We start from the raw sequence: 15,510 nt of genomic DNA, 5'->3' as shown, positions 1-15,510 counted from the left end.
TGGATAATCGATGAATCGGATGGGGTCTCAACACGATTAATCGATTAATCGGATTACATAGGGACATTTTTAAAAATTGCTAGGGAAACGTTATTTCTCTCCTTTCTTCACTTTATTAAACACAACATTATTAGAAAACAGTTCAATAGCAGAAAAACAACATGCCATCACCTAAATTGTCTTATAAGGTGTATAGACAGAGACCCCAAGCTACACCTATCTGTGACCTAAAATGCTTGGTCCAAGTTAAACAGCTTAAAAAGCGGGTCAATTGAGCCTCGGAGTCCTTCTCCACCCACGTATCAATTAAAAAAATGCAACATTAGTAGGCGTTGCCTGGAGGACCGAGAGGGCGGAGCCGCGGCAGTGACGAAGACGATGGCTAACTAGACGAAGCTAGCTCCCTTCACTCTGAGCAGTTATTAGAAGTGGAGGACGTTTCTCCCCCTCCTTACCCAGACACTCGAGAAGAAAGGGACCAAGTCTGTTTGGAGGAGACAAGCGGACCTGAGTCTTATTGTTTTGAGCTTGTGAGTTGCCTGAAACTCCCAGAACTGACCCAACAGAACCACCTCTGAACGGTAAGTAGCATTTAGCCCTAGCATTGGATTAGCTGCAGTGTTTGGCTCCGCGACCCTAAAAAGCTAGTATTCAGCATGTTTTGGAGGTTTATCTGCTTCAGCACACCTGGTTTTAATCAGCAACAAATAGCTGAGCTGCTTAACAGCTAATCTAACCTGTTAAAGCAGGAAAATCCACTGAAACGTGCTGGATAGCAGCTCTCCGGTAGCCCTGGGCTCAAGTTACAGTCTGCTGCATGTAACGTTATGAAAATACCCCATGAGAAAATTATTCTGTAATGTGTTCAGCCCACTAAAACTGCCCTGATTTCTTTATTTATTTACTAATAACAGCTGCTCTCTCGGTTCTAGGTCCTCTGGTGTCTGCAGCTGGTCTCTGGTGTCTGCAGGTGGTCTCCTCTGCTGGTGTCGTCAGGATCAGGAGCTTCCAGAAGAATGTGCCTTTCAATGACTCTTTCCCCCTTATTTGTTATATTAATTAAATAAGTCTCAATTTATATATTTCCTGTTTTTGTTCATGTACATAAATACTTAAACATGCTGGAAATTAAAACGAGCTTTTAACAGTGAGGTGCTAGTTTAATTCATCACAATAGAGCTAGATAAACATGCAACAAAAATGTGATAATCAATGTAATTTATGAATATCCATTAAAATATCAACTGGAATCTAAATGAGATATTTGGCAGCACAAAAAACTTGTCAAACACAATATTTATTATAATAATTGTAGGCAGACAGGAGGCAGAGCTGATGGAGGTTCTCAGTCATCGAAGGATGGCTGAAGGCTTTCCAGGAACAGGAGATGTGGTGTTGTCTCTTCTCTCTCTATTCTGCCAGATGAGCTGATAGGTTACAGGTGTGTGAGGACATCCTCATGCTGTCATAACCAGATGGCAGGTGTGTGAGGATATCCTCATGCTGTCATAACCAGATGACAGGAGTTATCAGGTGATCAGCCAGGCTAATGAGATGCAGAAAGAAAACAAATTCAGGACAGTGTACAATAATATGTGGTGTTGCTCACCTTATGTGCTTTTATAGAATATTAACGTGTGCCTGACTCATGGTGTAGAGTCCATATTTTGCTGAGCGTCCTGCAATAATGCAGGTTATTAGTTAATTTACTTCTGATAGCAAAAACAAAATATTTAATGTAAAAGTTATTTTCCAGGTGAATCAGCTCACACGTCACCACCAAGTGTCACAGGGGCAGAATCAGTAGCCTCCGTCATGATGTCATGATGTAATCACATACTTATTTAATTGTTAATATCTTAAAAATTCTGAAATGTTTTAATTTTTTTTTTACCTTGAACAGTTCACTGAGCTTGCACTGTCACTGAGGTGGAAGCTGGAATCAACAGCAGACACCTCACATCTTGGTCTTTTCAGGGGGTGTGGATGCTCTGGGACTTTCTGGAAGATGAATTTTCATCATGGTCCCCGTGGGTCACCAGACACACTGCGGCTGTGAACTCCATTCTGGCTGGCTATGTAAAAACAAAGAAGCAGCACATTTACAAATGTTTAAAAGAGCATGAAATCACCTGTAACAATAATCTGTAAAACAAATTAAAACTAGAAGGTAATAAAATGTTTACATAGAAGATTATTAAAAATAATTCACCTTTGCTATGCCGGTAAGGCTTCACGTCTGCCTGGACAAGTGCATTCTTGCAGCTAAATCAGTCTGACAGCCAGTGTCTTGGGTAGATTTAGCCTGAAAAAAAATAGAAGCACATTGTTGTTGGGAGTTTATAAAGTCAGATAATATACAAAAGAATCTCCTATATAGGCGCTTTATAACATTCCTAGTGTGTGATCGTTGTTATAACGTAAAAGTCAGTCACACATGATGTGGAGAGCCTGAAATGTGACCTCCTGAACATAATTCCTTACAGAACCGTGTTACAAGCTGGATTTCACGCTGTAATGCTGTCTGTCAACTAGTGCTGTTAGTTAGAGACACTGTTGCAGAATTGCCGACTGACTAGCTAAAGGAAGTAAACCACGTCTCTCAGACTTTGCATTTAGGTAGGGAATTGTCTTTAGAAGATGTTAAAACGTTTATTTAGCTTACTCACCTCAGACTGGAGCCCGCCGTGGTGGGGGAGCAGAGTTGGTGGGCTGCATCTAAATCACGGAAGAGCCACGGTGGGCAGCCTCCCTCTTCAAATGCAGACGTGCAGAATCGCGGGTAAAATGCCCACAGAGTCACCGCAAGCATACTACACTACACCTACTCACCAATACTAAGATGATATGGAACACTAAACCCGAAATACTTTCCCAATTACACTAACAGCCAAACACTAACTAAACTACAATATCCAACAGCCAAGCTAACACTAAATAAGTATTTATAACACTAAAAGATATGCTAAAGACTAGGATATGCTAATGCTATATGCTAATGCTGAACTACCACTGACCTCCTATGCTCGCTTGCAAATCCAACTCCCACTCGCCACAGGGCGTGGCCGAGACACTCGTTGCTTTTATAACTTTGGCACGGAGCTGCTACGTAGTACTCTACTGGTTTACGTAGTACTTTACTCTTTAGCCATTGGCTAAAATTTATTCAAAACGACTCAAATTCTATGTTTTCAGCTGAAGGTGGCGCATTACTGTGGTTTTCAGACAGAATTTTTAATTTTTAAAGAAAATGCACCAAAATGCTAAAATAAAGAATGCACACATTTAAAACACTATTAGACACTCATTTATACAGTTCATCGGGAAAAAAAAGTTAATTTAGACGTTACTTGCTCTTTAAAGAGCAAGTCAACCCCACCAGAGTCTAACTCCACTCCCACTTCATGTTTGAAAAATGCAACACTTGCTGTTGCCTGGCAGACCGAGAGGGCGGAGCCGCTAACAAATACACACACAGGCTCACAACAGCATTGTGACATCATAATGTACCAGTTTACATCATAGCATACTTCTTAGCCAATAGCGGTGGCAGATTTAAATTAAAATACAGTGCAGAGTTTTTACCTGACAATGGCACAACACTGCCAGTTTTAGGCAGAATATTTAAATTTTAACTAAGATGCACTGAAGTGCCAAATTATTGACGACACGTGTCTGCAGCAAGATTAGACACTCGTTTATTTAGTTTATCAGCAAAAAAAAGTTTATTTGGGGGTGACTTGCTCTTTAAGGGCAATTCTCATCTGTTTTGTTTGATCTCATCTGTAGACATTTATTATAATTGGGGATGTCAAACAACAAATTTTTAAATGTAATTAAACATAGGCTGTGAATTAATCAAAATTAATCACTATTTCCAAAAATTACTGAAAAAATACCAAATAAAACTCAAGTAAATGAATGCCATCCTCCTTGTGATGATGCCCTGGGCAACTGCCATAAAATCACATCAAGAAATGCTGCTGATCATTCCAATGATCCCAAATAGACTCACATTAGGCCACATGTAAGCAACTGAACCCAAAAATATATTAACCAGTATATAACTGCACTCTCATCACAACACGCCTTTAGCAACAGTTAGGACTCCTCCCTCCCTTTTAAAAGCGTTTTCGCTTCTGAGGACATTGTGGTTGTAAAGCCACATGTTAGTAGTCTGGCCCCGGTGTGATCAACCAGTTTCTGCGGGAATGTGACGGCCGAACCGGTTCGCAGCAGCGCGAGGTCGTCCCCCCCCCCCCCCCCCCCCCGCCTATCTAATAGCGTCGCGCTTACGATTTTATACTTTTTTTATAACATTTAGAATGAACAGAAAAAGCATTAAAATACACATACTATAGTATAATGTTTAGAATGACCTAGCATAGAATTATATTACACATACTACAGTATAATATTTAGAATGACCTTTAACAGTTTTAAAATACGCATGCTATAGTATAATGTTTAGAATGACCTGAAATAGTATTGAAATACAAATACTATAGTATGTTTAGAATGACCTTGCATAGTATTAAAATACACATACTATAGTATAGTGTTTAGAATGACCTCACAAAGTATTATAATACACATAATATAGTATAATATTTAGAATGACCTAAAATAGTTTTAAAATACGCATACAATAGTATAATAAGAATGACCTGAAATAGTTTCAAAATACACATACTATAGTATAATGTTTATATGACATGTAATAGTATTGAAATACAGATACTATAGTTTAATGTTTAGAATGACTTCACACTGTATTAAAAAACACATACTATTGTGTTTAGAATGACCTCACACTGTATTAAAATACACATACTAGAATATTATGTTTAGAATGACCTGAAATAGTTTTAAAATACACATACTATAATACAATGTTTAGAATGACCTGTATTGAAATACACATACTATAGTACAGCGGTTCCCAAACTTATTTAGCCTCGCACCCCCTTCTATGTCCCGACCATGTCGACGCACCCCCCCCCCCCCCCAGCCCCCACATCGGGGCATGGCTCTCTCTCTCTCTCTCTCTCTATATATATATATATATATATATATGTATATATATATATATATATATATATATATCAGATGTCAAGCTAAACAGAAAGGGTTAAAAAAAATTCCCCATCACTTTCATTTTTTAAATAGTAATTAATAAACACTCGATACCATTACAATTTCCTTTGATTTCATTTTGAATAAATATTTAGAGTACCCAGGTAGCACATAAAGAATGCAATTTAACGGTTTTCTTAAAGTAGGAACGTTTAACCTGTGCGGCCAGAGCGCTCTCCTTCCTTCTGCTCTGCGTAAACCTGAGCTGATCACCTACTTGTGCGTAATCAAATGTCAATAGGGGACAAGATATAGCCATGATGATCACTTTTGCCTCAGACCGACTTATTGCTGTTTTATGGTGAGGCTGAATCTGTGATCCGCTGTCATGCGGACTGGAATAACAAATGCTGCAGTGGACTTGTGGTCAGGTTCGGAGTCACTGGCTGGAGCGGACCCGACACATCCCAGAAGCTAATATCTTAATTTGACCTTGAATGAAAAATAACCTCTTAAAAGTTTTTATCGTGGTGGAGGCAGCGTTCATTTCTGCCTTCAGTCTGACGGCGCACCGGAGTTAAAGCAGCGCGTGCGCTTATTGAATCTGTGTGTGTGTGTGTGCGCGCGCACACGCGCGCGCGGCACAGCCGCTCAAGTCACCGCGTCTCGCGCTATTTAAACCAGTGTTGTAAAATTCCTTCTGCCCAGCCCAGATGTGCTCACTTGTGCACCCGTGAGCCGTGGTTCAGCCGGAACACGTCTGACCTCTGACAGACACACTCTGAACTTCAGATCGCGCGCTGCCAATAGCCTGAATGGGAATCATTTCTTGTTATTTTGTTACATCCACAATGTTCAGTGTGTGAGGTTTACAATGTCAGAACACCTGCATGAGACAGGTGTTAATTACAATCTGCCAGAATGACTCACCACCTTCAGATTCCTCCAACACCGTTAAAAATGATCAAATACGGAACATATCAGCGTGCGCAGGCCAGAGTGCTGAAGCTCGGCGCATTATTATTATGAAGCTAGGGCACATGTGGAGGACACGCACGCTTGCGACGGAACATATCGGCGTGCGCAGGCCAGAGTGCTGAAGCTCGGCGCATTATTATTATGAAGCTAGGGCACATGCGGAGGACACGCGAGCGCGCGACGGAACATATCGGCGTGCGCAGGCCAGAGTGCTGAAACTCGCCGCATTATTATTATGAAGCTAGGGCACATGTGGAGGACACGCGCGCGGGCAAAAATATACTTGTTTTCAATTACATTTATTGTGCCCACTTACTTTTTCTTAGGCCCGCCCACACTTTGGGAATCCCTGCTATAGTATAATGTTTAGAATGACCTGAAATAGTATTGAAATACAGATACTATAGTATAATGTTTAGAATGACCTCACATAGTATTAAAATACACATATTATAGTATAATGATTAGAATGACCTGAAATAAGATTTGTAAAGTGCTTTGATCCCTGCATGCATGCATGCCTGCACATGCACACAGAGTGACGCATGTCAAAATGCCATTTTGAGAATGAGCAGATTTTCTACTTTCAGTAAGGGCTTAATTTTTTAAGGCACACTGTAAAAACACAATTACCAAAAATTCAGAACACACACATGCAAGCTATTGTATGGAATCTCTAAATAACACAAACAATTTTTTTTGGCTAAATATGTATTATAATGGACAGCCAGAGGTAAAGAAATACAGCAGAATCATTAAATTCAAATGCAGTGTCAGTCATTGCCCTGCTATATATGGAGAAAATATGCCATCTATTGGAAAACGGTAAAAACTAAACATTGAATGTGTGACTGATCTGGGAACACAGAAAGAATAATATTTTTTAAAAATTATGCTAATTAGAAACATATGATTTACATGAAAGTCAATGGCACAAACAAATGCTTAAATATGCTTAACTGTACAAAATGATTTCCACGTTTTAATAAAGTAGGTTGAATATTTCTTTTGTAATTCCTTCCAAAATACATATCCTCCATAAAAATTAGATAAATTGCATTAACATAGCCAAAGTTATTCACAAAAATACATGTTTCTTCACAAAAAAATGCTTTAATGTGAGGTAATGTTTAAGGCTGTTTTTAAGCAAATGGTAATTTAATTAGTCAACATCGAATCAACACAGAGCGTCAACCAGGTCCCGGTCTAGCAGCCTCAGAAGTTTGAGTAATGGACTTGACTTCTACATATTGTCAATAACCTGCCGTGGGGATGAGTGGATGTCGTTGGATGCTGTTGTCGCTGGTCGAAGGAGAGCTGCGTGATAAGTGGAGCAACTGGATGTGCGTTGGATCCCTGCGGGTCTAAAGGGCGTTTCCTGTTTGTTTGGAGGAGGAAATCAAATCGTCGGATCAAGCTGAGAAACACCGCGGCCTTCAAGTCGTCACGGCGCCCATCAAAGAGGTATGTGTAGCGCTACACTGAGCATGGCCATTTAAATGTGTGCACACAAAATAAAAACAAAAATCCAATGCATTGGTAACCGAACTAAGGGAGCTAAAACTTTGTACAAGTTTTCATCTTCGCTGCGAACCTGGGATGGTTGTCATGGAAACCGAGGGAACAAAGTCGGATATAATGAATCCCGGGACTAACGTACAATCTATTAATAAATCAAGTAGCCTGTCGGACAGTGCTAAAACGGTAGCAGTAAAAAGAGTGGTAAAGCTCACTGAAAAGGCACTTGTTAATGAGTTAGACAGGTTGCAATCAGGTAGAAAAGCAATATTAAATAAAGCAGCAGTATTAATAAAATCAATACAAAGTTTGATGCAGAAAAAAGAAAAATTAATGGTAAAAATATTTTTGGAAGACATGCTTGCACTGTGTGTTAAGGTAAAAAGTTTGCATAACGATTTGATGGGTTTATTGCCGGTTGATGAAAAAGTAAATCATGAAATATGGTTTAAAGCAAAAATGCTTCCTATTGATGAGTGTGTTGAGAACACTAAGGTGTGGGTTTCAAATGAAGATGTGATAAAAATGACAAGGTTGTTGATGATATAAACCCTAATGACAGTTTTTCAAATATCAGTAAACATTCAAGTCACAAAAGTGGTCGAAGTAATAAATACAGCAGCACATCAGTGGCAGCTGTCATGGCTCAGGCAGACAAAGCAGCACTTCTGGCTCGTGCTGCAAAATTAAAGAAAAAACATGCATTGGAGGAGGAAGAATTGATGTTGAAGAGGAAAAAGGAACAGCTGGAACTGGAAACAGAAATTGCCGCATTTGATGCAAAACTGGCTGTGTTGCAAACTTCAGGAAGACAAGGTTCTTCGCAAGAATCGAGCAATGGTATGAACTCTTATTTTGAAAAAGGGAAAAAGGTTCATGATGTTTTAAATCCACTGGCAAAGGAATATCAACCAGGAGCATTGAAAACAACTCAAACAAGTGCAAGGCAGCTACTAAAAGATGTGCAACCTACAAAAACAAGGCAATGGATTGAGGATTCCTAAAAATATCTGCATCATCACCAGGAAGAGGATAATATTCCAGAAACATCTCACCTTTTGACTCATCCTTTTAAACTGTTCAACCAATACATCAGCCACAAAGCAATTAAGACGTTTCTAAAAATATACTGAATGTCATGCAGACAAAATCAGCAGCATTGTTACAGCAGCCAAAAGTTGACCTCATTACCACCAAGGAATATTGCTATATTTGAAGGTGACCCTCTTCAATACAGAGCCTTCATAAAAGCCTTTGAACAAGGAGTGGAGAAAAAGACAGGAAAAGCTGATTGCTTGTATTATCTTGAGCAATTTACAAGAGGACAAACACGCAAGTTGGTACGTAGTTGTCAGCACATGGCTCCGGGGCGTGGCTATACAATGGCAAAGGATTTGTTACAGAGACATTTTGGAAATCAATATACGATTTGAAGCGCTTACATGGAAAAGGCTTTTTCCTGGCTAACGATGAAATCAGAATATATGAAAGCACTACAAGCCTATTCCTTATTTTTAAGAGGATGCAGTAATGCCATGGAAGATCTGCAACACATACAGGAGTTGGACATGCCTGTATATATGAGAGCCATTATTGCAAAGCTACCCTTTAAATTAAAGGAGCAATGGAGGACCAGTGCTTATGAAATAATGGAAACAACCGGGCGTCCAGCATGTTTTAACGATTTGGTCCTGTTCATTGAACATCGTGTCAAGATTTTGTCAGATCCATTGTTTGGTGAAATGCATGATCCAATCTCTGGTGTCATTGGGACAAAGGCCGTTACCAGTTTCAGATTACCATCCAGCAACAGAGTAAAAGGAAATGTTGTTGCCACCACAGTAACATCAATGGAGGTATCAAAAGGAAATAAAGAACCAGCATCTGATTCAAACAAATTGGAAAATGAGTGTCTTTATTGTGCTCACATACATCCATTGGAGGGATGCAAGAAATTTAAAGAAAAAAGGCACAAAGAAAAGCTCTCATTTCTGAAGGAAAGGGGGATTTGTTTTGCATGTTTGTGTACGGGGCACCTGAGCTGGGATTGTAAGGCCCGTCTAAAATGCAAAATTTGTGGACACCTCCATCCTACTGTGCTTCATATAAAGGGAGAAACACCGGTTGAAACAGTGGATTCTTCCAAAAAGTTATTCTCACCCAAAACATGTGGACATACAGGGGCCAGTAATGAAAAGTGTGTGCTGTCTATCTTACCAGTAAAGGTTAAAAGCACCAAGGGAAATCAAATAATACACACCTATGCATTTTTGGATCCTGGAAGCTCAGCCACATTTTGTACTGAGCAGCTGATGCAAAGGTTGAATGTTGCTGGTCGGAAAACCAGCTTCCTGTTGAGCACGATGGGGCAAAAAACAGTTATGCCAACACACCTATTGAATGGTTTGGAGGTATCTGGCCTACACAGTGATGACTTCTACAGTCTTCCTGAAGTCCTCACACAAGTGAAAATGCCTGTCACTGTTGATAACATGATGACAAAGGAAGAACTGACAAAATGGCCATATTTATCAAAGGTCAATTTCGCAACCATAACAGCTGATGTGGACTTGCTGATTGGAACCAATGCGTCTAAACTGCTGGAACCCTGGGAAGTCATTAATAGTTGTGGAAATGATCCGTATGCTATTAAGACAGTATTAGGATGGGTGGTTAGTGGTACACTGAATGGTAACAGTGATATCTTAAAAGATGAACCTCTCACAGCCACAGTGAACAGAATTTCTGTGTGCAAATTGGAAGAAATGTTGGCAAACCAATATAATCATGAGTTCAAATAGAAAGTCATGGAGGGGAGTGAAATGTCCCAAGAAGATCTTCAGTTTATGGAAAGCATGGATCGTTCAGCAGTATTGCAAGGGAAGCAATATTGTTTAAAGTTGCCCTTTAAAGACAAAGAAGTACTTTTACCAAACAATCTTGCAGTAGTCAAACAAAGGATGCAAGTTTAAGAAAAAACTCTTGAAAACCAAACAGCTGCACGAAGGGTACATAGAGTACATGGATACAATCTGCAAAAAACAATATGCAGAGCAAGTACCTCACCAAGATCTGCACTGTGAAAAAGGAAAGGTTTGGTACATTCCGCATCACTGTGTTTTCCATCCGAAAAAGAAATCTCTTCGTGTGGTGTTTGATTGTGGAGCTACATTTCAAGGTGTATCCTTGAACAGTAAGCTGTTGCCTGGGACAAATCTCACAAGCTCTCTACTCGGAGTTTTACTCCGATGTAGAAAGGAGACAGTTGTCTACATGGGTGACATTCAAGCCATGTTTTATCAAGTGAAGGTTACAGAAGAAGACAGAGATTTTCTTTGCTTTCTCTGGTGGCCAGAAGGAGACCTCACTCAGGAGCTCTTGCAATATCGAATGACTGTGCATCTGTTTGGCGCTACATCATCTCCAAGTTGTGCAAGTTATGCACTAAGAAAAACAGCAGATGACAATCAGTCTGAGTATCCTGAGGAGGTTACTCAATCTATAAAACAGAACTTTTATGTGGACGACTGTCTCAAAAGTTCTCCCACCGAAGAAGAGGCAATCCAAATGATAAAGGATTTAAGCCGCTTATGTGAAAAGGGTGGTTTTGTGTTGGACAAGTGGAGCTGCAATAGCAGAACGGTGCTAAAATCCATTGCAGAAAATTTAAGAGCCAAGAGCTTAAAGGATCTGGACCTGGAGCAAACAGAACTTCCTGTTGAAAGGACCCTTGGCCTTCAGTGGTGCATGGAAATTGACACCTTTAAGTTCAAGGTGGAGATGAAACAGCAATCCTTTACCAGGCGTGGTATGCTGTCAACTATCTGTTCGGTGTATGATCCACTGGGATTTTTGGCACCGACTGTTCTGCTCCCCAAAATAATGCAGCAAGAACTCTGTATGAGACTCTGTGGATGGGATGGTGATCTACCCCAAGACATCTCACACCAATGGAAAAAATGGTTGAGGATCTGGATCAACTGACTACATTTAATGTAAATAGATGCATCAAGCCAGTGAAGTTTGGGAAAATCAAACTTGCACAGTTACACCACTTTGCTGATGCAAGTGAATGAGGATACAGAACTGTAACCTACATTCAGATGTTGAATCCAGAGGACGACATTCAGGTTAACTTTCTGCTTGGCAAAGCCAGAGTAACACCATTAAAAGTTGTTACTATTCCAAGGTTGGAACTGACAGCAGCTGTTTTAGCTGCCACAATGGACACTTTGCTGAAGATGGAGCTCAATTTCCAACTGGAAGCTTCAGTTTTTTGGACAGATAGCACTTCAGTACTAAAATATCTGAACAATGAGGACAAACGCTTTCACACATTCGTGGCCAACAGAATTTCAACCATCAGAGAAGTGTCATAACCTTCACAATGGAGACATGTCAGCTCCAAAGACAATCTGGCTGATGGTGCGTCAAGAGGAATGAAAGTCTCAGATTTCTTGGAAAAGAACAACTGGTTGAAAGGACGTCAGTTTCTTTGGAGATGCCCAGAAGAGTGGCCCGAACCAGTTTTGGATACATCACTGGATTGTAATGATCAAGAAGTGAAGAAGGAGGCAACAGTGAACACCATTAATATAGGTCATGACAATAGTCCTACAGACCAGCTCATCTTGTACTTCTCTGACTGGAAGAAGCTCAAAATAACAGTTGCTTGGTTTTTGAGGTTGAAAGTCATGTTGTTGGCCCGAAGTCGTTCAAAAAAGCAATTGCAGGATCAGTCAAAGCAGACCACCAGTCAAATGGTTACAAAAAGAGGTGCTTTGACATTGGATGATTTGATGGAATCAGAACTTGCAATAATTCGTAATCGTCAGCACCAAAGATTTAGCAAGGAGATTCTTTCTTTGTCTTCAGGAACAAGGATAGTGAGTCGATAAAGTTCAATTTATAAACTGGACCCAGTTTTGGAGCATGGTTTTCTGAGAGTGGGTGGAAGATTGAGCAGAGGATCAATGCCTGAAGAAGTTAAATATCCATATATCCTCTCGAAAGACCAGCACATCTCTGCTCTCATCATCCGACATGTACATCAGAATCTAGGTCACAGTAGACTAGGGCTGGGCGATATGGCAAAAATAGAATATCACGATTTTTCCAATATTTTATCACGATTTCGATTTTATCACGGTTTTTTATCCATGAATAGCATAACTTCAATTGCGTATTAAAGAAGAGACACATTGAATAAATATTTATTCATATTAGGGATAATCAACACAGTGCCATCGCACTTATATTTTAAACTCACACCAGAGATAATAAAAGCCCTGAGAAACAATTACAAAAATCAGTTTTTCTCGTTTTTCAAGTAACTTAACATAAAATAAAATCGTAAACATATTTAAAGTGCAAAAGTGTCAATTGCAAACGTATTGTGCAAACATTAACTTGTTCAAAATACTAAGTAGCTCCCAGTTGCTCATGTAGTGGATAGTTAAGCTCAAATATGGCTCTGATGTGCGGCAGGACCAGAGATCGCTTGTGGTAGCAAAAAACTGCGCATTCTGAATATTTTCTGCAACTCCCACTTTGCATTCAGCGTACATGCGTGGAATGGCGGTGTTCGAAAAATACTTGCGGCTGGAAAACTCGTAGCGCGGATCCAATGTTTTTATCATTTTCTTAAATCCCACTCCTACTGTTCGCGCGGGACACAAATCTTTAACCAAGTGGTACGTCACTGCATCTGTCACTCTGTTCCATCGTCTGCTGTCTCTGTTGTAAGGAGTGAGTTTTGTGAGTGTTTCTGTTAGCATATGATGCCTGGAAGAAGCACTAGCCGCTGCCGCTGCAGCCGCAGGCTTTTTAGCTTTAGCTGCCAGCTGGCTCTCATTGTATTGTTTGGGATGCTTTCTTTTCAAGTGATTAAACAAGTTTGTGGTGTTGCCATCACTTGCCTTTATGCTCTCCTTGCAAATGATGCTTCGCTGCTCTTTGTCATCTGGTAAAAAACCAAACCAGTTCCATATAATGGACGAGGCGTTCCTCTTCGGAACGAAAACCTTGTTGTCACTCTCAGCCGCGGCCGAAGCCATGTTTGTTCACACACAGGTGAAAACAAGTGGGGCACTAATAATATATTACTATGACTCACTCTGATCGGGTAAGGGTCAAACAAAGGCGTGTCATTCGCCTGAGGTAAGTTCCCTTTTCATTCAGAGGCAGAAATTCAACAGCAGAGCTGTGAATCGTGATAAAAAGGTCTCTCAAAAATGACAGACCGTCAGATGTGTAGATCGTAAAACGGTCTAAAATCATCATATTGCCCAGCCCTACAGTAGACGGACTCATACACTGTCAAAGGTGAGAAAAAGATTTTGGATTACCAATGGAAATTCAGCAGTAAGAAAGATCACTGGTGCATGTAGTTTCTGCAGCCGTTATAATGGAAGAACAATGGAACAAAAAATGGCTGATTTGCCAAAAATTAGGATTCTTCCTGATTTGCCACTATTCACCAACACAGGAGTGGATTACTTTGGACCTTTTGAAGTAAAGAGGAAGATCTACATGCAAGAGGTATGGTGTTATCTTCACCTGTATGTCCAGTAGAGCCGTTCATCTGGAAGTTGCTGCCTCATTAGACACTAATGCATGTATAAATGCTATAAGGCGTTTTATCAGCAGAAGAAGACAGGTGACACATTTGACATCCGAAAATGGCACCAACTTTGTTGGTGCACAAAGAGAACTGAAGGAAGCCTTGGCAGCATTGGATCAGGACAAGATTCAAGGAGCTTTGTCACAGATTGAGGTACATTGGAGTTTTAACCCACCAACAGGCTCACATCATGGTGGTGTGTGGGAAAGCATGATCCGTTCAGTGAGAAAGGTTCTCAACTCAGTACTACATCAACAACGGTTGGATGATGATGGACTTCATACATTTTGTGAAGTAGAAGCCATTTTGAATGATCGACCAATCACAAAACTCTCAGACAATCCCAACGATCTTGAACCTCTAACACCTAATCATCTTCTTCTTTTAAAGCGTAAACCTGCTTTTCCACCAGGCGTGTTTGAACCTAAAGATCAATACATGGGAAGATGTTGGAAGCAAGTACAGTATCTTGCTGACATTTTTTTTGAAAAAGATGGATCTATGAATACTTACCTTTACTCCAAGAGAGACAAAAATGGAACGCAAGAAGAAGGAGTTTGGTCCCTGGAGAGGTGGTTGTGATTATGGATCCTTCCGCTCCACATGGCTCTTGGCCACTTGGGAGAGTTCTGAAAACCTTTCCAGATAAGAATGGATTGGTACGTTCAGACAGGTTGCAAACAAAAACCAATGTTTGGATAGACCAGTGACAAAACTTTGCCTTGTTAATGGAGTATAAATTGACCTTGATCATTATGGTTGGTCCTACTCTATTTAGTTTAAATTGTTATTGACAATAACAATTAGGGGCCAGTGTGTAGGAGCCAAATATGTTGTTTCCTTTTCTTTGGTCTTGATGTTTTAATTGATATGTGGGCGTGTCATTATTACTGGTCGGAATAAAGGTAGTGATGTCATTGTTGGTGTCAGGCACTATTACGTAAGGGCAAACAGGTTATTGACCGCTGTGGGGTGAAGACGTTTGAATGGGAAAGTAAGCGAATTACTCCTATCATTGTTTCACCTGGAATGCAATCAACATTAAACAAGAAGCATTATCATAACAATTCCACGCTTAAGGCTGCAGTGTTTCCCCTAGGAATTTTTCCAGCTGTGGCGGTGGGGCCGGCCGGGGGGGGGCTTGGGGAGAAATTATGACACGTCTCTAACTAAAGTAAAAATTTCTAGTGCAGAGTGGAGACAACCCATAGAAGCACTAATTTGATCTTATTTCAGAGAAAAATAGAACAGGTTAGATGCACCTAATAAATAAAATTACTAACATAAAATTACTAACAAACTCAGAAATCTGTTTC

General features: G+C 40.1%; 1 long non-coding RNA gene across 1 annotated transcript; it reads right to left on the bottom strand.

The window, feature by feature from the left end:
• Positions 1–535: 535 nt before the first annotated feature.
• On the bottom strand, positions 536–4,253 carry LOC139063527 (uncharacterized). Its single transcript, XR_011516896.1, has 3 exons — positions 2,213–4,253; positions 1,895–2,075; positions 536–1,546 (listed from the first exon to the last, which is right to left on the bottom strand). It is a non-coding gene; the product is annotated as an uncharacterized lncRNA (long non-coding RNA).
• Between the last annotated feature and the right edge of the window lie 11,257 nt (positions 4,254–15,510).

Source organism: Nothobranchius furzeri, chromosome 16, assembly GCF_043380555.1.
Source record: "Nothobranchius furzeri strain GRZ-AD chromosome 16, NfurGRZ-RIMD1, whole genome shotgun sequence".
Taxonomy (NCBI): domain Eukaryota; kingdom Metazoa; phylum Chordata; class Actinopteri; order Cyprinodontiformes; family Nothobranchiidae; genus Nothobranchius; species Nothobranchius furzeri.
This window is presented reverse-complemented; position numbering and strand designations above follow the sequence as displayed.